The following is a 23265-nucleotide window of genomic DNA, read 5'->3' as shown; positions in this document are numbered from 1 at the left end:
TTATAGCCTGCATGATACTATTCTTGAATTTCTGTCTTAAGCTCTTGAATTCCATCCTATTCTTTCTCTTTTATATATTCCACACACTCATCTGTACTGATTTCTGCTTGTGCCATTATACCCTGATCCCCTTCATCAAGCTTGCCCCTTTTCCTAAGTTTCCTCTTTTTATTATTCATGACATTATTTCCCAGGCTCAAAACCTTCTCCCTCCCACCCTGCTTCATTTCTTACATTTAATCAGTTGTCAAATTTAGATGGCTTAACATATAGAATACTGGGTCTCAAGTCAGAAAGACCTTAGTTTAAATCTATCTTCAGAAACTTAGTAGCTTTGTGATATCAGGCAAATTACTTAACCTCTACTTGTGCTTTTTTAGGTAAAGTGCTTAGTACCTGGCACTGAGTAGGTGCTATTTTCATTCTTTACTGATGTAGTGTGTGAGAGATGAAATGATTGAGAATATACATCTCCAAAAGTGGTTTTCCTAATAGAGATGGCTAATTAAATTACTTCCTGACTAAAAACAACTATTCCTGGGTCCTTCTGGCAAGGATAAAACACAATATATTTAGCCTAATATTTAAGACCTATAATCTAGTTGACTGTTTCTAGTCTTAAAAAACAAAACAAAACAAAAAAAAACAAAAAAAAAAAAACAAACCTTCACTGTAATGACTGTATAGACTATTTTAGCCACAATGGACATCATTCCTTCCTTAGTCTTGTCCAATCTCATTTCTCTTTAGTACAGTCATGCATGCCATTATTTCACTCTACAATGTATAGTTCCTCCATTTCCACTTACTGAAGCCTATCTTTCTTTGACAGTTCAACTTAGCTGTCATCTCCCAGAAACCTTTTTTATCTCCCCAGCAATCAGTGATCTCTTCCTCCAAGAATCATCCATCCATTAATACATTCAATAAACATTTTAATAAATACCTATTATGTGTCTAGTACTATGCTATGCTTAGACTTTTAACTTGTTATTCAGTATTCACTTATACATGTCTTACTCCTAGCCTTCAATATACTGAAAGTGCTTTGAAGACAGTAACTCTGGTATCATTTTACTCTTCCTCTTTATATTTCCTTTAGCAGTTAGTTCATTTGTGACTTGTTTATGCAAAAAGTACTTAATAATTGTTCACCTAATTTTATTGCATGCTGAAAAGCAGCTGACATTGGCCACATATAGGATGACAGAAGTGAGGATGGTATATGATATTAAAAAAACCTAGCAATTTCTTGTCTTGAATTATATTTTGAGTATCTATTTAATCCATACCATGTATATATCTGTAATTTAAGATTAATAATCCAAGCAGTAAAGAATCTATTGCTATGATAAAGAAAATAAATAGTTGTTTGTTTTGTTTTGTTTTTGCTTTTTTTTTTCTGGAAGCAAATCAAAGATATTACAATAAAAACAAACCTATCAGCATTTTGTCCAGGGAAATCAAATGTAAACTGATCAATTATATGACCATGTCTTTACATTACATTGACATGGTTTTGCTACTCAATATATAAAACCTTCACATTGACCCAAATTCTTCCATTAACATATAAATATGTTGGCTGACTTGAGGTGAAAGTGGTGCTATTATTTTAAAACATATAAAATTTCTAACTTTGTCTGATACAATCATCATTGCTATGCTTATATATAAGAATTAGAAGCACCTGTTGGACAGACTAGAAGCATTGATTCATCACTTTTTAAAGGAAGATATAAATGTGTTTGTGTGTATGTGTTAAAGTCATATAAATAGTTATCTAGGTAATACATGTTGATCAAAAATAAACAGAAAAGAGAGTCTATATAAATCACTTACAAAATCTCAAAGTAGTAAATAAATGCAAGTTATTATCAAAGAAAATGTGGAAAGGTGGATTGCCTAAGATTTTAAACTCAGAGTCAGAAAATGTGGGTTCAAATACCTTCTTCAATTTTTTTTTTTATTAAAGCTTTTTAATTACAAAGAATATGCATGGGTAATTTTTCTAACATTGACCCTTGAAAAACCTTTTGTTCCCAATTTTCCCTACTTCCCCCCCCTCATCTATTTGGCAAGTAGTCAAATACATGTTGACTATGTTGAATTCATTTTAAATCCAATATATGCATACATATTTATACAGTTATCATGCTACACAAGAAAAATCAGATCAAGAAGGAAGAAAAAGAAAAACTGAAAAAGAAAACAAAATGCAAGCAAATAACAACAGAGTGGGAATGCTTTGTTGTGTTCCACACTCTATTCCCATGGCTCTCTCTCTAGGTGTAGATGGCTCTCTTCATCACTGCACAAGTGGAACTGGTTTGAATCATCTCACTGTTGAAAAGAGCCATGTCCATCATAATTGATTGTCTAGTCTTGCTGTGTATAATGATCTCCTGATTCCGCTCATTTTACTTAGCATCAGTTCGTGTAGGTCTCTCATTTAGGTCTCTGAAATCATCCTGCTGGTCATTTCTTACAGAATAATAGTATTCCATAGCATTTATATATCATAATTTATTCAGCCATTCACCAACTGATGGGCATACACTCAATTTCCAGTTTCTTGCCACTACAAAGAAGGCTGCCACAAACATTTTTGCACCTACGGGTCACTTGCCCTCCTTTATGATTTATTTTGGTTATAAGCCCAATAGAAATACTGCTGGATCAAAGGGTATGCACAGTTTGATAACTTTTTGACCATAGTTTGTATTCTTTCACAATTCCACCAATAATGTATCAGATTCCCAATTTTCCCACATCCCCTCCAACATTCATCATTATCTTTTCCTGTCATCTTAGCCAATATCCTAGCTGAGTAGTGATATCTCAGGGTTGTCTTAATTTGCATTTTTCTGATCAATAGTGTTTTGGAGCACCTTTTCATGTGGCTACAAATAATTTCAATTTCTTCATTTGAAAATTGTCTGACTATTTATCAATTGGAGAATGGCTTGACCTATTGTAAATTTGAATCAATTCTCTATATATTTTAGAAATGAGGCCTTTATCAGATTCTTTGGATAAAAACATGTTTTTTTCCAGTTTACTGCTTCCCTTCTAATCTTATTTGCATTGGTTTTGTTTGTACAAAAACTTTTTAACTTAATATAATCAAAATTATCTATGATGTGATAAATAAGGATCTCTAGTAATTCTTTGGTCACAAATTCCTCCTCCACAAATCTGAGAGGTAAACTATTCTTCTAATTTGTTTATAATATCATTCTTTATTTCTATATCATGAACCCATTTAGACCTTATTTTGGCATATGGTATTAGGTGTGGGGTCTATGCCTATTTTCTGCCATATTAGTTTCTAATTTTTCTAGCACTTTTTGTCAAATAGTGAATTCTTCCCCTAAAAGCTGGAGCCTTTGGTTTTGTCAAATACTAGATTGTAATAGTCATTGACTACTTTGTTCTGTGAATTTAATCTATTCCACTGATCAACTTCTCTATTTCTTAGCCAATACCAAATGTGTTTGATGAACACTGCTTTATAATATAGTTTTAGATTTGGTACAGCTAGGCCACCTTCATTTTATTTTCTCTTCATTAATTCTCTTGAAATTATTGACCTTTTGTTCTTTGTGATGAATTTTGTTGTTATTTTTTCTAGGTAAGTAAAATAGTTTTTTGGTAGTTTGATTGGTATAGCACTAAATAAATAGATTAGTTTAGGTAGTAATGTCATCTTTATTATATTCGCTTGACCTATCTGTGAGCACTTGATATTTTTCCCAATTGCTTAGATCTGCCTTTATTTGTATGAGAAGTGTTTTGTGGTTCTCCTTATATTCCTGACTTTCCCTTGGCAGATAGATTCCCAAATATTTTATACTATCAACAGTTATTTTAAATGGAATTTCTCTTTGTATCTCTTGCTGTTGGATTTTGTTAGTAATGCACAAGAATGCTGATGATTTATATGGATTTATTTTGTATCCTGCTACTTTGATAAAATTGTAGATTGCTTCTAATATTTTTAATTGATTCTCTATGGTTCTCTTATGCAGATCATCATATAATCTGCAAAGAGTGATAATTTGGTTTCCTTATTACCTACTCTAATTCCGTTAATCTCTTTTTCTTCTCTTATTGCCAAAGCTAGCATTTCTAACACAATATTGAATAGTAATAGTGATAGTGGGCAACTTTGTTTCACCCCAGATCTTATTAGCATATTTCTAGTTTATACCCATTACACATGAAGCTTGCTGATGATTTTAAACAGATGCTATTGACTATTTTAAGGAAAAGTCCATTTATTCCTGTACTTTCTAGTGTTTTTAATAGGAATAGGAGTTGGATTTTATCAAATGCTTTTTCTGAATATATTGAGATAATCATATGGTTTTTGTTACTTTGTTTACTGACATAGTCAATTATGGCAATACTTTTCCTAATACTGAATTGGCATTCCCAGTATAAATCCTACTTAAACATGGTGTAATATCTTGTATTATCTCTTTGCTAATATTTTATTTAATATTTTTGCATTGAAAATAAATTGGAGGAACATGGGATGGTTTACCTCTCAGACTTGTGGAGGAGGAAGGAGTTTGTGTCCAAGGGAGAACTAGAGACCATTATTGATCACAAAATACAAAATTTTGATTACACCAAATTAAAAAGTTTCTGCACAAACAAAACTAATGCAAACAAGATTAGAAGGGAAATAACAAATTGGGAAAACATTTTTATAGTTAAAGGTTCTGATAAAGGCCTCATCTCCAAAATATACAGAGAACTGACTTTAATTTATAAGAAATCAAGCCATTCTCCAATTGATAAATGGTCAAAGGATATGAACAGACAATTTTCAGATGATGAAATTCAAACTATTTCCACTCATATGAAAGAGTGTTCCAAATCACTATTGATCAGAGAAATGCAAATTAAGACAACTCTGAGATATCATTACACACCTGCCAGATTGGCTAAGACGACAGGAACAAATAACGATGAATGTTGGAGGGGCTGTGGGAAAACTGGGACACTGATGCATTGTTGGTGGAGTTGTGAAAGAATCCAACCATTCTGGAGAGCAATCTGAAATTATGCCCCAAAAGTTATCAAAATGTGCATACCCTTTGACCCAGCCATACTACTACTGGGCTTATATCCCAAGGAAATACTAAAGAAGGGAAAGGGACCTGTATGTGCCAAAATGTTTATGGCAGCCCTTTTCATAGTGGCTAGAAGCTGGAAGATGAATGGATGTCCATCAATTGGAGAATGGTTATGTAAATTATGGTATATGAATGTTATGGAATATTATTGTTCTATAAGAAATGACCAACAGGAGAAATACAGAGAGGCTTGGAGAGACTTACATCAACTGATGCTAAGTGAAACGAGCAGAACCAGAAGATACACTTCAACAATGATACTGTACGAGGATATATGCTGATGGAAGTGGATATCTTCAACATAGAGAAGAGCTAATCCAATTCCAATTGATTAATGATGGACAGAATCAGCTACATCCAGAAAAGGAACACTGGGAAATGAGTGTAAACTGTTATTTTTACCTTCTGAATCCAATTCTTCCTATGCAACAAGAAATTCGGTTCTACACACATATATTGTATCTAAAATATACTGTAATATATTTAACATGTATAAGACTGCCTGCCATCTGGGGGAGGGGGTTGGAGGAGGAAGGGAAAAAATCTGAATAGAAGTAAGTGCAAGGGATAATGTTGTAAAAAATTACCCATGCATATGTACTGTCAAAAAAAAAAGTTATAATTATAAAATAAAATAAAAAGATTTTTGCATTGATATTCATTAGAGAGATTGGTTTATAATTTCCTTTTCTCTGTTTTTGAGCTACGTTTTTAAGGTATCAGTACAATGTCTGGGTCATAAAAGTAATTTGGTAGGAGTTCTTCATTCTCTAATTTTTCAAATACTTTATATAGTATTGTAGTTAACTGTTGTTTAAATGGTAGAATTCACATGTAAATTGATCTGGTCCCAAGGACTTTTTCTTAAGTAGGGAGCTGTTTAATAGCTTGTTCTATTTCTTTTTCTAAAATAGAACTATTTAAGTAACTAATTTCTTCTTCAGTTAATCTGGGCAATCTGTATTTTTGTAAGTATTCCTCGATTTCACTTAGGTTGTCAAACTTATAGGCATAATGTTGGGCAAAATAACTCATAATTATTGCTCTAATTTCCTTTTTATTGGTGGCATGTTCTCACTTTTCTTTTTTTGAGATTAAGAATTTTATTTTCTTCTTTCCTTTTTCTAATCAAATTAACTAATAGTTTATCTATTTTGTTATTTTTTTCATAAAATCAATTCTTAGTTTTATTTATTAATTCAATTTTAGTTTCAATTTTATTGATCTCTCATTTTGTTTTTAGAATTTCAAGTTTGGTCCTTCATTTCCTATTTTTTCAAATAGTTTATACAGCATTGGAATTAAATGTTCTTTAAATGTTTGGTAGAATTCACATTTGGTCCTGGGGATTTTTCCCAAAGCAATTGATTAATAGCTTGAATTATTTCTTTAATACTACAAATAGGACTATTTAAGTAATTTATTTCCTCTTCTGTTAATCTGATAAACTTCTGATAATTGCTCTAGTTTCCTCTTCATTGGTGAATAGTTCTCCCTTTTCATTTTGGAGACTAACAGTTTGATTTTCCTCTTTCCTTTTTCTAATCAAATTTACTAAAAGTTGATCTATTTTGTTGTTTTATTCATAAAACCAACTCTTAGTTTTGTTTATTAATTCAATAGTTTTTTAGTTTCAATCTTATTGATCTTTCCTTTTGTTTTAAATTTGGTATTTGGTTGGTTTTTTTTAATTTGTTCTTTTTCTAGCTGTTTCAGTTGCAAGCCCAATTTACTGATCTTCTTGTTCTCTATTTTATGCAAGTAAGTATCTAGAGATATGAAATTTCCCGTTATCACCACTTTCGCTGCATCCCACAGATTTCGGTTAATTATGTAATTATTGTCATTCTCTTGGATGAAATTATTAGTAGTATCTATGATTAATTGTTTCACCTATTCATTCTTTTTTTTATTATAGCCTTTTATTTATAAACATATGAATGGGTAATTTTTCAACACTGACCCTTGCAAAACCTTCTGTTCCAGCTTTTCCTCTTCTTCCCCGTACCCCATTCCCTAGATGGCAGGTAGTCTAATAATGCTAAATATATTAAAGTGTATGTTAAAAACAATATATGTATACATATGTATACTGTTATCTTGCTGCACAAGAAAAATCAGATTTAGAAAGAAGGTGAAAATAACCTGAGAAGGAAAACAAAAATGGAAGCAGACAATAACAGAAGGACTGCAAATGCTATGTTGTGGTCCACACTCATTTCCCATAATTCTTTTGCTGGGTGTAGTTGGTTCTCTTCATTACTGAAGAATTGGAACACATTTGGATTATCTCATTGCTGAAGAGAGCCACGTCCATCAGAATTGATCATTGTATAGTATTGTTGTTGAAATGTATAGTGATATCCTGGCTCTGCTCATTTCACTTAGCATCAGTTCATGTAAGTCTCTTCAGGCCTCTTTGAAATCATCCTGCTGGTCATTTCTTACAGAACAATAATATTCCGTAGCATTAATATACCACAATTTATTCAGCCATTCTCCAATGATGGACATCCATTCAATTTCCAGTTACTATCTACTACAAAAAGGCCAGTCACAACCATTTTTGCACATATGGATCCCTTTCCCTTCTTTAGTATTTCTTTGGGATATAAACCCAGTAGAAACACTGCTGGATCAAAGGGTATGCACAATTTGATAACTTTTAAAGCATAGTTCCAAATTGCTCTCTAGAATGGTTGGATTCTTTCACAACTCCACCAATAATGAATAAATATTCCAGTTTTCCCACATCCCCTCCAACATTCATCATTATCTTTTTGTCATCTTAGCCAATCTGAAAGGTATGTACTGGTATCTCAGAGTTGTCTTAATTTGCATTTCTTTGATCAATACTGATTTGGAGCACCTTTTCATATGACTAGAAATAGTTTCAATTTCTTCATCTGAAAATTGTCTGTTCATGTCATTTGACCATTTACCAATTAAAGAATGGTTTAATTTCTTATAAATTAGAGCCAATTTTCTATATATTTTGGAAATGAGGCTTTTATCAGAACTTTTGACTGTAAAAAATGTTTTCCCAATTTATTGCTTCCCTTCTAATCTTGTCTTCATTAGTTTTGTTTGTACAAAAACTTTTAACTTGATATGGTCACCCATTCATTCTTTAGGATGAGATTATTTAGTTTCCAATTACTTTTTGGCCTATTTTTTTCCTGGCTTTTTATTGAATATAATTTTTATTGCATCATGATCTGAAAAAAATGCACTTATTATTTCTGCCTTTCTTCATTTGATTTTGAGTTCTTTATGTCCTAACATATGGTCAATTTTTGTGTAGGTTCCATGAACTGCTGAGAAGAAAGTGTACTCCTTTCTGTCTTCATTTAATTTTCTCCAAAGATCTCTAATATTTAGTTTTTCTAATATTTCATTTACCTCTTTAACTTTTTGTTTTTTGTGGTTTGGTTTATCTAGTCCTGAGAGAGCAAGATTGAGATCTCCTACTATTACAGTTTTGCTGTCTATTTCTTCTTGCAACTCTCTTAACTTCTTATTTAGGAATTTAGATGCTCCACCACTTGGTGCATATATGTTTAATATTGATATTGCTTCGTTATCTATGGTACCTTTTAGCAAGATATAATTTCCTTCCTAATCACTTTTAATTAGATCAATTGCTTGATCTGAGATAAGAATGGCTACCCCTGCTTTTTTTTTTTTTTTAAACTTTACCTGTAACATAATAGATTTTGCTCTAGCCTTTTATCTTTACTTTGTATGTATTACTCTGCTTTAAATGTGTTTCTTGTAAGCAACATATTGTAGGATTCTGGCTTTTTGTTCACTCTGCTATCTGCTGACATTTTATGGGAGAGTTCACCTCCTTCACATTTACAGTTAAAACTACTAGTTCTGTATTTCTTCCCATCTTATTAACCACAAATTGTACTTTTCTCTTTCTTTTTCCCCTTTCCCTCTTCCCCAGTATTTTATTTATAAGCACTACTTGCTTCAAGCAGTCCTTCCCCTTTAGAGACCCTTCTCCTATCTTATAACTTTCCCCTACTATTTCTGTTTTCCCTTCTATTTAGCCTGTTACTTCCCTTTTCCCCTTTCCCCTCCCACTTTTCTAAAAGGTGAAAGATATTTTTTGGTGAAACCAAATATATCTAATATTCTTTCTTTGAGTCAAATCTGATGAGGTTTAAGACTCACACAATATTTGTCATCTTTCCTTCTTTCCCTCAAGATGTAATTTCCCTCATTTTACCTCCACTTTCCCCCTTTTTTCTGTTACAATCCTCTTTCCAACTCTAGTTTCTTTTTTATATTATGACAGTAAAATCAGATTATGCATGTATTCTCTAGGTATACCCATAATAGAAATACAGTTCTCAAGAGTTTTTTTTTTTTTTTTTGTTTTGTTTTTTACCTTTTTTTGTTTCTCTTGAGTTCTATATTTGGAGTAAACTTTTTTGTTTAGCTCTAGTATTTTCATAAAAAATAAATGGAATCAACCAGTTTCATTGAATGTCCATCTTCATCCCTGAAAGAAAATGCTCAGTTTAGCAGGGTAATTTATTCTTCGCTGCATTCCATGTTTCTTCACCTTTAGGAATATCAGATTCCAGGCCCTTTAGTCCTTTAAAGTGGAAGCTGCTACATACTGAATAATCCTTTTTGTGATCTATCTGTATTTGAATTGTTTCTTTCTGCCTGCTTGTAATATTTTTTCCTTCATCCAAATGTTCTGAATTTTAGTCACGATATTCCTTGGAGTTTTCATTTTGGGGACTCTTTCAGGAGGGTTTTGGTGAATTCTTTCAATGGTCATTTTACTTTCTGATTCTTTGATATCAGGGCAGTTGTCTTTGATGAGTATCAAGGCTCATTTTTTTCATCATATATTTCAGGGAATCTAATAATCCTTAGATTGCCTCTCCTAGATCTATTTCCCTGGTCGATTGTTTTCCCAATTAGGCATTTTACATTTTTTTCCTATTTTTTCATTTGTTTTTTGGTTTTGCTTGACTGATTCTTGTGTTGTCATTGACTCATTCATTTTTATTTATTCATTTCTAAATTTTAGTGAATTATTTTCATTTACTTTTTTTTAAACTTCTTTTTGTATTTGTCCAATTGGATTTTTAAATTAGTGGTTTTGTTCTGTGGATTTTTTTTCCATTTCACAAATTCTGTTTTTTAAGGAATTATTTCCTTTTTCTATTTCACAAATTTTGTTTTTCTGGGAGTTGTTTTGTTTTTTATTTTATCAAATCTATTTTTAATATACCTTTTCAAACCCTCTTGAAAAAAATTTCCTTTCCTTTCTCCATTTTTCTTCTAGCTTTCTTTTAAGATTCTTTTTACTTTCTTCTAGGAGAGCCTTGTGTGATAGGGACAAGGTTATATCACCTTTTGGGGCTTCATCTGGAGACAATCTGCCTTTACTCTCCACCGGGTTTGAAATCTGTTCTTCTTTTTCACCATAAATGTTGTCTATCATCAGAGTTCTCTTTACTTTTTTTACTCATTAAAAAAAAAAAAAAGTTAAAGTCTATTTTTAGGGTGGGGGAGGTTTTCTAAACTATCTGTACAAGCAGGGGCTTCCTCTGTTAAGTGGCCAGTGCTGCATTGGGGCAATGCTGATTCATTCCAGGTGCTGGGTGAGATTCTGGCATTTTAGAGTTCACTATTGATCTTTTGTGTTTGTGTTGGATGGTTTTTAACTTCTCTGCTGATCTACTGGCTTCTAATCAGGGCAGAATGGCCAACACTGTAGATTCCTTCCTGTAGATTCTTTGTCATGCAGAGTTCACACTGACCATGTTGTCCACACTGCGCCAGGACTCTGTACTGTCTGTGCTGGCATTTGTGCTCAGTTACTTGTACTTGGCTGTCTCCCTCCCATTTCCAATTGAAATAGACATTTTCTGGTCTGTTTCCTCTCCATAGATTCTCTGCCACTTGCAATCTGCAGTGCTGCCTGTGCTAGTATTGGTGTTCAGCTGTAGGTGCTTGGCTGTCTCCTTCCCATTTCCAATTAAAACAGACCTTTTCTGGGGATCTTCAAAGTTACCTTCTGCTGATTATTTGTTACATTCCCAATATTTGTGGGTTCTGCAGGCCCAAGTTCATTCAGAAGCTAGATCTGCTAATTAGTCTGAGGGTTGTAGGAGAATGTTAGAAAGAAAAGTGTGTTATCTCCACCATCTTGGCTCACCCCCAACCCTTCATTTTTTTTTGAGCTGATTGAGTATTGACTTATTATTTATCCATTCAGAACCTCAGTTTAGTCAACTATAAAATGGGGATAATATCATTCCTATCTCACAGTATTATTGTGGAGAAAAACTTTTATAAATTTTTATCTACCATTATATTTTTATTGTGTATGTCTACCACCATACTATATTGGTTAAAGTGTAACTATTTTTTCTTATGTAAGCAGTCATCAGTTTAGACTGGAAAGTCTTACATTTACAAATATTTTATGTTGTTTTATCTAAATAAACTCAGTGTATTTTTCATGAATAAAATGTGTATAGGTTATTTCCAAAGGAAATTAAATGCTTTAATAATTTTAACTAAAACCAATTCAGCTTCTTCCTACTTGTTCAAATTCAATAAGCTAAAAAAAATCCTAGAGTAATTCACTCCCAGAAGTTTCCAAATACATGAAGCAAAAGTGTTTTCCCACCCCCATTCTTTATTTTATGCAAATAGTTGTTTCAATGTTTTATTTTTGTGTGAATACGCCAAATAGATAACAGTGCTCAGAATCACTAATTGTTCTTTATGAGGAAAATTTTCTTGGTAGTTAATGTTCCAGATGACTGAACAAAAAAAAAAAAAAAATTAAGGAATGTTTGTTTATGAAAAAGAAGAAAGAATTATTATTTCTTTTTTTTTTGTTATACCATGGAGTCCCTTTAATATTGTGATATTTCTTCTTTGATCCAGCAGTGATATTACTTGGACTTATATCCCAAAGAGAGCACAAAGAAGGGAAAGAGACCTGTATGTGCAAGGATGTTTGTGGCAGCCCTCTTTGTAGTGGCCAGAAACTGGAAACTGAGTGTATGTGCATCAATTAGAGAATGGCTGAATAAATTGTAGTATATGAATGCTATGGAATATTATTATTTTGTGAAAAAAAAATGACCAGCAGGATGATTTTAGAAAGGCTTGGAGAGACTTACATGAACTGATGCTGAGTGAAAAAAGCAGGACCAGGAGATCATTATAAACTTCAACAACAATACTATATGACGATCAATTCTGATGGACTTGGCTCTCTTCAACTATGAGATGAACCAAATCAGCTTCATTTGTTGAATAATGAATAGAGCCAGCTATGCCCAGTAAAAGAACTCTGGGAAATGCATGTGAACCACTACATAGGCTTCCCAATCCCTCTATTTTTGTCAGCCCGAATTTTTTATTTCCTTCACAGGTTAATTGTATATTATTTCAAAGTCCGATTCTTCTAGTGCAGTAAAATAACTGTATGGATATACATATATATATATATATACATATATATATATATATATATATGTATATATATATGTATATATGTATAGTATTTAACATATTTAATATGTATTGGTCTAACTGCCATCTAGGGGAGGGGGGTGGGGGGAAGGAGGGGAAAAATTGGAACAAAAGGTTTTGCAGTTATCAGTGCTGAAAAATTACTCATGCACATATCTTGTAAATAAAAAGCCACAATAAAAAAAGAAAAAAAAATTGCAAATTTCTATCTAAAATATAGATTTAGGGACATAAAATTGTCCCTAGAGAAGTAGATTAATTCCCTCAATATAACATTTCAGGCAGCTGCTATGAAAAAAAAAAAAAATATATATATATATATATATATATATATATATATATATATATATATATATATATATATATATATATATAATTATTTTTTTTTTACTTCACAAATCCCAATGAAGTTTTTTTCTGATATATTTTCTGACATAAATAAGAGTAGGAGGTATACTCTTTCTCTTTAGAAATACAATTATTTATACAGAAAATATCACATATTAATACTTTTATCTTAAAAATAATGAAATAATCCATTTTGAACTAGGAGTAAAATAAAACAAACTCAAAAGTAAAAATTAGATGAGCTAGGAGTAAAAGTAAAATAAACTCATGAGTACAAATTAGATGATATTATAAGCTTTACAATTCACAAACTTTTCTATTGTTTGTTCTTTGTTCTCAAAGAGGACCAGGACATCATAAAAGCAACACTTTCTCTGTTGTAGTAGAATTATTTCACCCAAATTCAACTCTTTTTGTGATTTATTAGTTCACCTAGTTTTCTTACTTTCAATTTGATTTTTAGCATTTAATTGAAGTTCTAAAATAGGTTCTTTTTCTAGTTTTTTTTTAAATTTTCATGCCCAATTCATAGATTTATTCTTTCTCTATTTTAGAGTTATAAGTATTTAGAGAGCTAACATTCCTCTCACTACTGCTTTGCGTGCATTCCATAAAATTTGATATATTGCTTATTTTCTCTGTAACGAAATTATTGTATATTTCTATGATTTGTTCTTTGACTATTTTGTTTCTTATGAATTTTAAGCTATGTTTTTACAAATGCTTATTGTATGTAATATTTATTGCATTGTAATATGAAAAAAGATGCACTTACTACTTCTGCCTTTATGAATTTTATTGTGAGATTTTTGAATTTTAATACCTGGTCAATTTTGTTGTAGATGCCAGATTCTCCTAAGAAAAAGGTATATTTCTTTTTATTCCCATTTACATTTTCTCTAGAGGTCTCTCATATCTAAAATTTACTTATAACAGAAAGGAAGAAAAGGAGAAAAAAAATTGGAACCCAAAATCTTGTATAACTGAATGTTGACAACTATTTTTATATGAATTGGAAAAAAGAAGGGCTATTAAATGAAAAATAAAGAATTTAGATGCTAGACCATTTGATATGTATATATATACATACATATATATATATATATATACATATATATTATATATATACATATATATATGTGTGTGTGTATGTATTACTGATATCACTTCATTGTTTATCACCTTTTTAGAAAAAAACATGATTTTCTTGCTCTTTTAATTAGATTGAGCTTTGTTTTTGCTTTGTCTTAAGATCATGCAGCATAAGTCCTTCTTCACTTTCTTACCTTCTGGGTTTTTTAAATCCAATCTGTTATTTATTTCTATTTTATGGGTAAGTTAATCTCATTTATATTGATGATTACTAATGGTATATTTTATTTCCTATTTATCCTTCTCTTAGTTTCTTTTCATGCATTCATTAAAAAAAAAAAAGTTTTACTTCTTACTACACCTCCCTTAATTCTCCTCCCTTTTATCAGCAACCTCAATTAAGTGTTATGTCCCAATTAAGTGTTTGACATTTCCTCTTTGAGGCAATTCCAATAGAGGAGAGTTAAAGTTTTAGCTACCATCTGCCCCCGCTTTTCTTTTGTGTTTCTTTCATGTGAGATAATTTACACCATTTTCCCCTCCCTTCCCATTTCTCCATGCATCTCTCTTTCTTATCCCTTAAGTTTTTTTTTTTTTAATATATCATCCCATCACAATCAACATACCCATGCCATATCTATGTGAACTCCTTCTAAATGCTTTAATAATTATATAGTTCTGAGGAGTTATGTCTCACCTTCTCATGTAAGTATATAAATAGTTTAACCTTATTGAATTTCTTTTATCTTTTTTATACTTTTCTTGAATCTTTTATAAGAAATCATTTTTTTCTATTCAACTTTGATCTTTTCTTTTCAAAGTCCTCTATTTCATTGACCATTCACTTTTTATCTCCAAAGAATTATACTTAATTTTGCTGGATAGGTGATTTATGGTTGCAATCCTACTTCTTTTGCCATCTGGAATATCATATTTTAAAGTATGTGGTAATGTAAAATAGAAAATGCTAAATTTTTATTATTCTGATTGTATCTCTTCATGCTACTTACAATATATTTCTCCTTATCCCAAAAGTCCTATAATTTGGCCAAAATTATTTTGCACAAGGAACAATATTGGAGGAAGGAAAAGAATCTGAAACCCAATTTTATTTAAATGTAAAACATGTTTTACATGTAACTGGAGAAGATAAAAAATATTGATTAGAATTTGACCACAATATTTCTTGCAGTTTTCATTTGGGTATCTCTTTCACGAATAATCAATGTGTTCTTTGTGATTTTATTTTACTAGTCCAATAATTCTTAAACATATTTCTTCTTGATCTGTTGTTTTTCCAATGAGATATTTCATTTTTTCTATTCTAAGTGTTTTTTTTTAATTTTTAGACAATTACTTTCTTCATTGAGCTTTTGCACCTCCTTTTCTATTTGACCAATTAAACTTTTTAAAGAGTTCTTTTAAAAGGGGTGGAGCTAAAATTGCAAAGAAAAGAAAGAAAGTTGTCTTGAGTTCTCCCAGTTTCTCTCAAAACAATGTTAAATTAGGCCTCTAAACAGATTCTAGTTGAAACAATTTTTGAGCTTAAAAATAACTCAGTTCAGAAAATTTCTGTCTCACATATATTTAAAAAAAAAAAGAGCACAGCCTATCACAGATAGTTTTTCAGCAAGCCACAGCACAGATCAACCCCCAAAGTCCCTGGTCATAGTTTAGTAGGCATAGAAGGCAGCTATGAGGACTCTAGACTCAGCAGAAAAAGCAAACTGCCAGCTCTGGAATTCCCAGCCTAATAGGAGTAATGGCCTAGAAGCCCTGATGCAAAAAGTCAGTTACAAGGCCTCTCAACCCCCAGCACAAGAAGATTGGGAAAGTACCCTCACTGTGCTCCAGGGACAGATCTCAACTTTAAAAGTCATGAAACAGTCTAAAATGAGAAAAAATGCAGAAATGAGTCTACTATGAAAGTTCCATGGTGACAGGGAAGATCAAAACACAAACTTAGAAGAAGACAACAATGTTAAAATATCTATAAGACAACAATGTTAAAATATCTATATTTTAAAAATCCCCTAAAGGGAATATGAATTGTTCTCAGATCTAAAAAAAGTCTTCTTGGAAGAAATAATTTTTAAAATATAAATAAAAGAGACAGAAGAAAAATGGGAAAAGAAATAAGGGTTGTTCAAGAGAATTTCAAGAGTCTAGTAAAGGAAACAAACAAAAATGTGATCATAAAAAAATTATTTAAAAAATTAAGACTTGCCAAATTGGGGAGGGGGGATCCATGGAAGAAAATAACTCCTTAAAAAACTGAATTGGCCAAATTGAAAAAAAGTACAAAAGCAAACTGAAGAGAATCATTCTATAAAAATTGGAATTGGGTGAATCATAATTCCATGAAATATCAAGAATCAGTTAAACAAAATCAAAAAATGAAAAAATAAAGCAAAATGTAAAATACCTCATTGGGAAGACAACTGATTTGGAAAGCATAAACAGGAAGGATAATTCAAGAATTATTGGACTATCTGAAAGTCATGACTCCCCAAAAAAGAACTTGGATGACATCTTCCAAGAAATTATCAAGGAAGACTGATTGATATGCTAGAACCAACAGGTTAAATAATCATTGAAAGAACCCAACAGTCATCTCTTGAAAAAGATATCTTAGTGAAAACTCCAAAGAGTATTATAGCTAAATTTCAGAAATATCAGGTCAAGAAAAAAAAAAAAAAAACATTGCAAGCAACCAAAAAGAAAAAATTCCAATATCAAGGAAATACAATCAAGAATACACAGGACACACACAAAGTAATGGTAAAAGACTGGAGGAAAATATATTATGGCTTAGAAGAAGGAAAAAAAAAAGCAGGGGTGACACTTTTGATCTCAGATAAAGCAAAAGCAAATATCGATCTAATTAAAAGAGACAAGTAAGGAAACTACATTTTGCTGAAAGGTACCATGAACAATGAAGTAATATTGATGCTAAACATATATATATATATATATATCAAGTGGTATAGTGGAGAAGTTTAGTTACAGAAAGAAATGGACAGAAACATTATGCTCAACTTCTCCATCTAAGAGAAAGAAATATAATCACAAAACAAGTAAGAAAGAAGTTAAATATGTAAATTGAATTTTATAAAATTTATATATGAGAGAACTCTGGAGAAAACTGAATGGGGATATAAAGGAATATACCTTATTTTCAGTTGTAAAAAGAAGCCAATTAAAAATTAATCATGCATAAAATCTCACAATTAGAAACAGAAATATTTCTGCAGAAAGGCAGAAATATTAATTACATCCTTTTTAGATTATGGCAAATTAAAAAGAATTATGTGTAATAAGAAAGTCATGGAAATATATAATAAAATTGATTGGAAAATAAAAAATCTAAAGAATGAGTAGATCAAACAGCAAATCATAGAACCAATAATTTCATCAAAGGCAATGACAAGAATGAGAAAATTAAATACATTCTTGTTATTTTATAAGCACAAAAGCATTTTCATTTTTATTTACTTATATTTGCTACAGATGATTTGTTTTTGCTGTTAAGTCTATTGAGTTTAATATGGAATCTCTATATGCTCAGCTTGAATTGAATTTCTTAAGTGGATGCATCTCATGTCTGTGAGTCTGTCTTTCATTCCTAATTCACTGACTCAAGTAGGTTCATCCTTCTTTGGGAACATTTCCTTCATTTTACAATCTGAATTCTTAAATGGGTCATCTTTTTTCCCCTTTTAAATATATTTAAATTATCAAGCAAAAATATTACTATCAAGTTTGTGTTCCAAAGGAATCAAAGAAAAAAGTAAAAGGATCTACATATAACAAAATATTTATAACTTTTTTTATGGAGGCAAAAATCAGAAATTAAGGAGATGCCCATCAATCTGGCAAAGGCTGAATAAGTTGTGGTATATGTTTGTTATGGAATACTATTGTGCTATAAGAAATGGCAAGCAAGATGCTTTAAAAAAACCTAGAAAAACTTATATTAATGTATATAAAATGAATTGATAATGACCAAATATGAATGATTTCACTATCCTTACCAAAAGAATCATCCAGGATAATTCAAAAGTTGTTATTATACAAACTGCTATCCCCCTCTCAGGGGAGATTGATGATGTTTGAGTACAGATTGAAATATGATACATATTGACAACATGGATAATATGGAATATTACAGTTTTTGGATATCACCTTTCTTGCCTTCTTAATGAAGAGGGAAGATGATAGAGGGAGAAGATTCAGAATTCATTTCTTTAAGAATACAAAAAATGATTAAAAATAGTTGTCCAAAATAATACATACCGGACTTGGTGATTGAGCTTGGGCTAAGGTGGCTTGAGATCTTAGTTCAGTAGTCACAGCAAGAGCAGCAGCATCAACCTCCTTTTTGCTGTGACCCTTAGAGTATCTTTGCCTCCAGTCATCATGCCATTTTCCAATTGCTACAACATGCTGAAGTCCCACTACCCTGCTGAGGAGGAATACTCTGTTCTCTTCTTGCATGACAACCACATGGCTAAGATGCTGAACACCAGAGCTCTATGAAATGCTCTGGGATAAGCCTCTATATAGAGGCTTTACCCTAGATGATGTCATTCAGACTGGTTTGGACAATTCAGGACATCCATTCATCATGACTATGGGTTGTGTGGCTGGAGATGAAGAGAGCTATATTGTATTCAAGGACGTGTTTGATTCTATCATTGAGGGTCACCATGGAGGTTGCAAGCCTTCAGATGAGCTTGCACCCACATTGTAACCATGGTGACCACCATGCCATAGAGAAGCTCTTTGTGAAAGCTCTGGCCAGTCTGGAAGCTGACCTGAGTAGGAAGTACTATGCTTTGAAGAACATGACTGAGGAGGAACAGTAGCAGCTGATTGAACCACTTCCTTTTCAACAAATCTGTCTCTCCAATGCTCAGCATCTGACATGACCTGGGACTGGCCTGATGGCAGGGACATTTGGCACAATCATAATAGGACTTTTCTGGTGAGGATCAATGAGGAATATCACCTAAAGGTTTTTTCCATGCAAAAGGGAGGGTAACATGAAGAAGGTGTTTACAAATTTCTGCAAGAAGCTCACCCAGATTAAAACCTTTTATGGGACCAAGAACTATGAGTTCATGTGGAATCGCCATTGGGCTACATCCTGACTTGCCCCTCTAATCCAGGCATAGGTCTATGTCTAGGTATCCACATCAAACTTCTCCACCTTGGCAAACATAAGAGGTTTGGCCACATGCTGAAGAAGCTGAGGCTGCAGAAAAAGTTGGGGAAGGGATATGGGCATAGCAGCTGTGGGTAGTGTTTTTGACATCTCCAATGCTGATCTACTGAACTTCTCAAAGGTAGAGTTGGTTCAGATTGTGGTAGATGATGTAAAGTTGCTCATTGAAATAGAGATGCATTTGAAGCAGGACCAATCCATTAAAGACCTTATGTCAGTCCAGAAATAAGCAGTTGGCCCTCTGAATTCTATGCTTTCTAATTTAATGGATGAATGAATAACCACCATCTTTTTTTGTCTGTGGCGCCTCGGGGGGCTCCATATGCAGCCCACCTATTCATGCTATAGAGAAGTCTTCCTTTCATCCTTTGGTGTTAGAGTTTTATTTTTTGATGGCTGAGATGTCACTGAATGCTGAAATAATAAACTATTGTTTTGGCCTGGAGGAAAAAAAGAATAATACATACCAACTAAGACTATATTGAATTATTTTTTACAAACAGAAAGCATATATTCTGTGAAGAATCTTATATTCTTCATTTCTACCTGCACAATATATTTCCTAAACCTTCCCTTCTCTTTCTATATAGTTACCATCCTAGTTTTGGGCCTCATCACCCTTTATTAGACTATTGAAATAGCTTTTTAATTAATTTTCTCCTACTTCCAAAATATCTCTCCACTCTAATCCATCTTCCACTGAACGGTCAAAGTGATTTTTCTAAACTTTATACCTCACCATATCATACACTTCTTCAATGAGTTCCTTATCATCTTCAGGATCAAATTTAATTATTATATAATTTGGTTCCTTCCTGCCTTCCTAATTTACTTATAATTTATACCTCTCCAATTCTTACAATTCCACTACATTGACAAAGTTCTTCTTCCTCAACCCAACATTCTGTCTTCTGTCAACATGGTGTTGCATGAATTACCTTTTCCCAGCAGTTAATTCACCCTTTCAGATTAACTTTGATCTCCTCCTCCTCCTACTACACATGTGATATTGTACTATATTGAATAGTAATGGTGATAGTGGGCAACCTTGTTTCACTCCTGATCTTACTGGGAAAGGTTGCAGTTTATTTCTATTGCATATTATGCTTACTGAAGGTCTTAAATATATGCTCCTGATTATTCTAAGGAATAATCCATTTATTCCTATACTCTCAAGAGTTTTTAGTAGGAATGGATGTTGGATTTTGTCAAATGCTTTTTCTGCATCTATTGAGATGATCATATGGTTCTTATTAATTTGGTTATTAATATGGTCAATTATATTAATAGTTTTCCTTATATTAAACCAGCCATGCATTCCTGGTACAAATCCTACTTCATCATAGTATATTATCCTGGAGATGATTTTCTGAAGTCTTTTTGCTAATATCTTATTTAAGATTTTAGCATCAATATTCATTAAGGATATTGATCTATAATTTTCTTTCTCAGTTTTTGATCGACCTGGTTTAGGTATCAGTACCATGTCTGTGTCATAAAAGGAGTTTGGTAGGACACCTTCATCCCCTATTTTTTCAAATAGTTTATATAGCATTGGGGCTAATTGTTCTTTAAATGTTTGGTAGAATTCACATGTGAATCCATCTGGTCCTGGGGATTTTTTCCTGGGGAGTTGATTAATAGCTTGTTCTATTTCTTTTTCTGAAATGGGACTATTTAACCAATGTATCTCCTCCTCTGTTAATCTAGGAAGCCTATATGTTTGGAGGAAGTCATCCATTTCACTTAAGTTATCAAATTTATTGGCATAAAGTTGGGCAAAGTAACTCCTTATTATTTCTCTAATTTCCTCTTCATTGGTGGAAATATCCCCCTTTTCATTTGAAAGATTAACAATTTGATTTTCCTCTTTCTTTTTTCTGATCATATTTACCAAAGGTTTATCTATTTTATTGGCTTTTTCATAAAATCAACTTTTGGTTTTATTTATTAATTCAATAGTTTTTTTTTTTTTTTTTACTTTCAATATTATTGATTTCTCCTTTTAATTTTTGTATTTCAAGTTTAATTTTTGGTTGGGGGTTTTTAATTTGGTCTTTTTCTAGCTTTTTAAGTTGCAAACCCAATTCATTAATCTTCTCTTTCTCTATTTTGTTCAAATAAGCCTCTAAAGATATAAAATTTCCCCTTTTTACTGCTTTAGAAGGCTTGGTTGAGGACAGGGGATTAAAGAGGGAGGGAAGTTCTCTACTAAGGCAAAGTATCCTCCCTAATATTTTCAATAACTGGCACTATTTTAAGAATGAAACAGTTGAAAAGGGGAATCCATGGGATAAAACCTATAAGACAGTAGCAGAAAATGCTGCAGAGTCTAGAATGAATATCTTGGTAGATTTGATTATATGAAGCATACTGAGAAAAATCTACCCTCCCCTCTATTGTTTGCTATAGTTCTGGAAATTCTAACAAAAGCAATAGAAAAAAAGAAAGAAATTAAAAGAATAGAGATAAGCAAAAAGGAAATATGCTGATATACAATGATTTATTTCAAAAAACTAAAGAGAATTAGCAAACAGTAAACTACACAATACCAGAAAAGTTACCGAGACAAAAACTGCAGTAAAATTACAGGCTACAAAATAAATCTTCAAAAAATGAAAAACTTTATAATAATATCAATAAATTACAGGGGTGAACCCTGAAACTGTCCTCCCTAACTTCTGGGAGGAAGCCATGGGGGTGAGCTCTGAAACGCTCTTCTGACAGAGACCTACCTATCAGGGCAGTTAAGTGGTTTCATTAAGATTAGCCCAGGAACACTCCCAGTAGCTTGATTTTAAGTGGTGTCATTCAACTAGAAATCTAGGCCTGGGGCCGGTGATATCATTGAAGGAATCTCATTCAATGGAAGCCCTACCCCTCCAGACTGGCAATAAAATGACCATTTTGAACTCCAAATCTTTGCAGAAGTCTGAAGTAGGAATTATGCTTTGCCAAAGAAGCTCTCTTCTTGGCAAAACTGCCTGCCAGGACGCCTTCCTGCTATGAAGAGACCCTCTTCTCAGTGATTATTTCTCTTCCAGGCCTCTTGCCACTTAGGAGTGTGTTTTCCTAGCAAAGCTGGTTCTCAGTGCCAATAAACTTCCCTTTTGCCATTCAGACTTTTCAGGTTTGGGAATTCTTTTCAAATTGGACCTGTGCGTCGTGGACCAGAGGGGATTGCCACAACTATCTGCACTGCCACTAACCATATCCTAAACACAAGAAGCAATAATTAAAAGGGAAATGACATTCCAAAAAACTACAAAATCTATAAAATATCTGAGGATCAAAATCCCAAACTACACAAAAGTCTTGTATAGATTCAGTTACAAAGAATTCCTTAAAGAATGAAAGAACAACCTCTAAACAGTGAGAAATAGTCAATACTCATTACTAGGCCTTGCCAAATAATAAAAATGCCAATACTACCAAAATTAATTTATAGTTTTAATGCTATATGAATCAATTTGCCAAGAGAATGTTTTACTAAGTTTAATAAAATAAAAAAATAATTTTAAAAGATGTAGAATATTAAAATAAATTAATAAAAGAAATCAGGATGAAGGGTAAATAACACTTCTAGTCCTTAAACTATCTTTTAAAAAATAGTGATCAAAACCACTGGTTAAAAACAATAGAGAAATAAATCTCTGGAACAATCTAGACAAGGGAAACTAAGAAAAACTGAAACTTAATATTATCATGTTTGATAAAGTAGGAAACATATCTTCCATAGGGAGAAAAAAACCCCAAAAGCAGTCTGGTAGAAACCAGACTCAGATCAACATCTTATATCACAATCTCCAATGTATTCTTGATGATAGGTGAACTTAATGTTCAATATCATAGTATGAAAATTAGAAGAGAAACATTAAGTATTTCTTGTAACTAAGGGAAAAATATGTATTCTCAACCAACAGACAA

At 32.1% G+C, this 23265-nt stretch overlaps 1 pseudogene; it reads left to right on the top strand.

Annotated features, from left to right (window-relative positions):
• Window positions 1-18530: 18530 nt before the first annotated feature.
• LOC141554216 (creatine kinase B-type pseudogene) lies at window positions 18531-19567 on the top strand (annotated as a pseudogene).
• Window positions 19568-23265: the final 3698 nt, after the last annotated feature.

This window comes from Sminthopsis crassicaudata, chromosome 1 (assembly GCF_048593235.1).
Source record: "Sminthopsis crassicaudata isolate SCR6 chromosome 1, ASM4859323v1, whole genome shotgun sequence".
NCBI classification, from domain to species: Eukaryota; Metazoa; Chordata; class Mammalia; order Dasyuromorphia; family Dasyuridae; genus Sminthopsis; species Sminthopsis crassicaudata.
The sequence above is the reverse complement of the archived record's forward strand: the minus strand, read 5'-3'. Positions and strand labels throughout refer to the sequence as shown.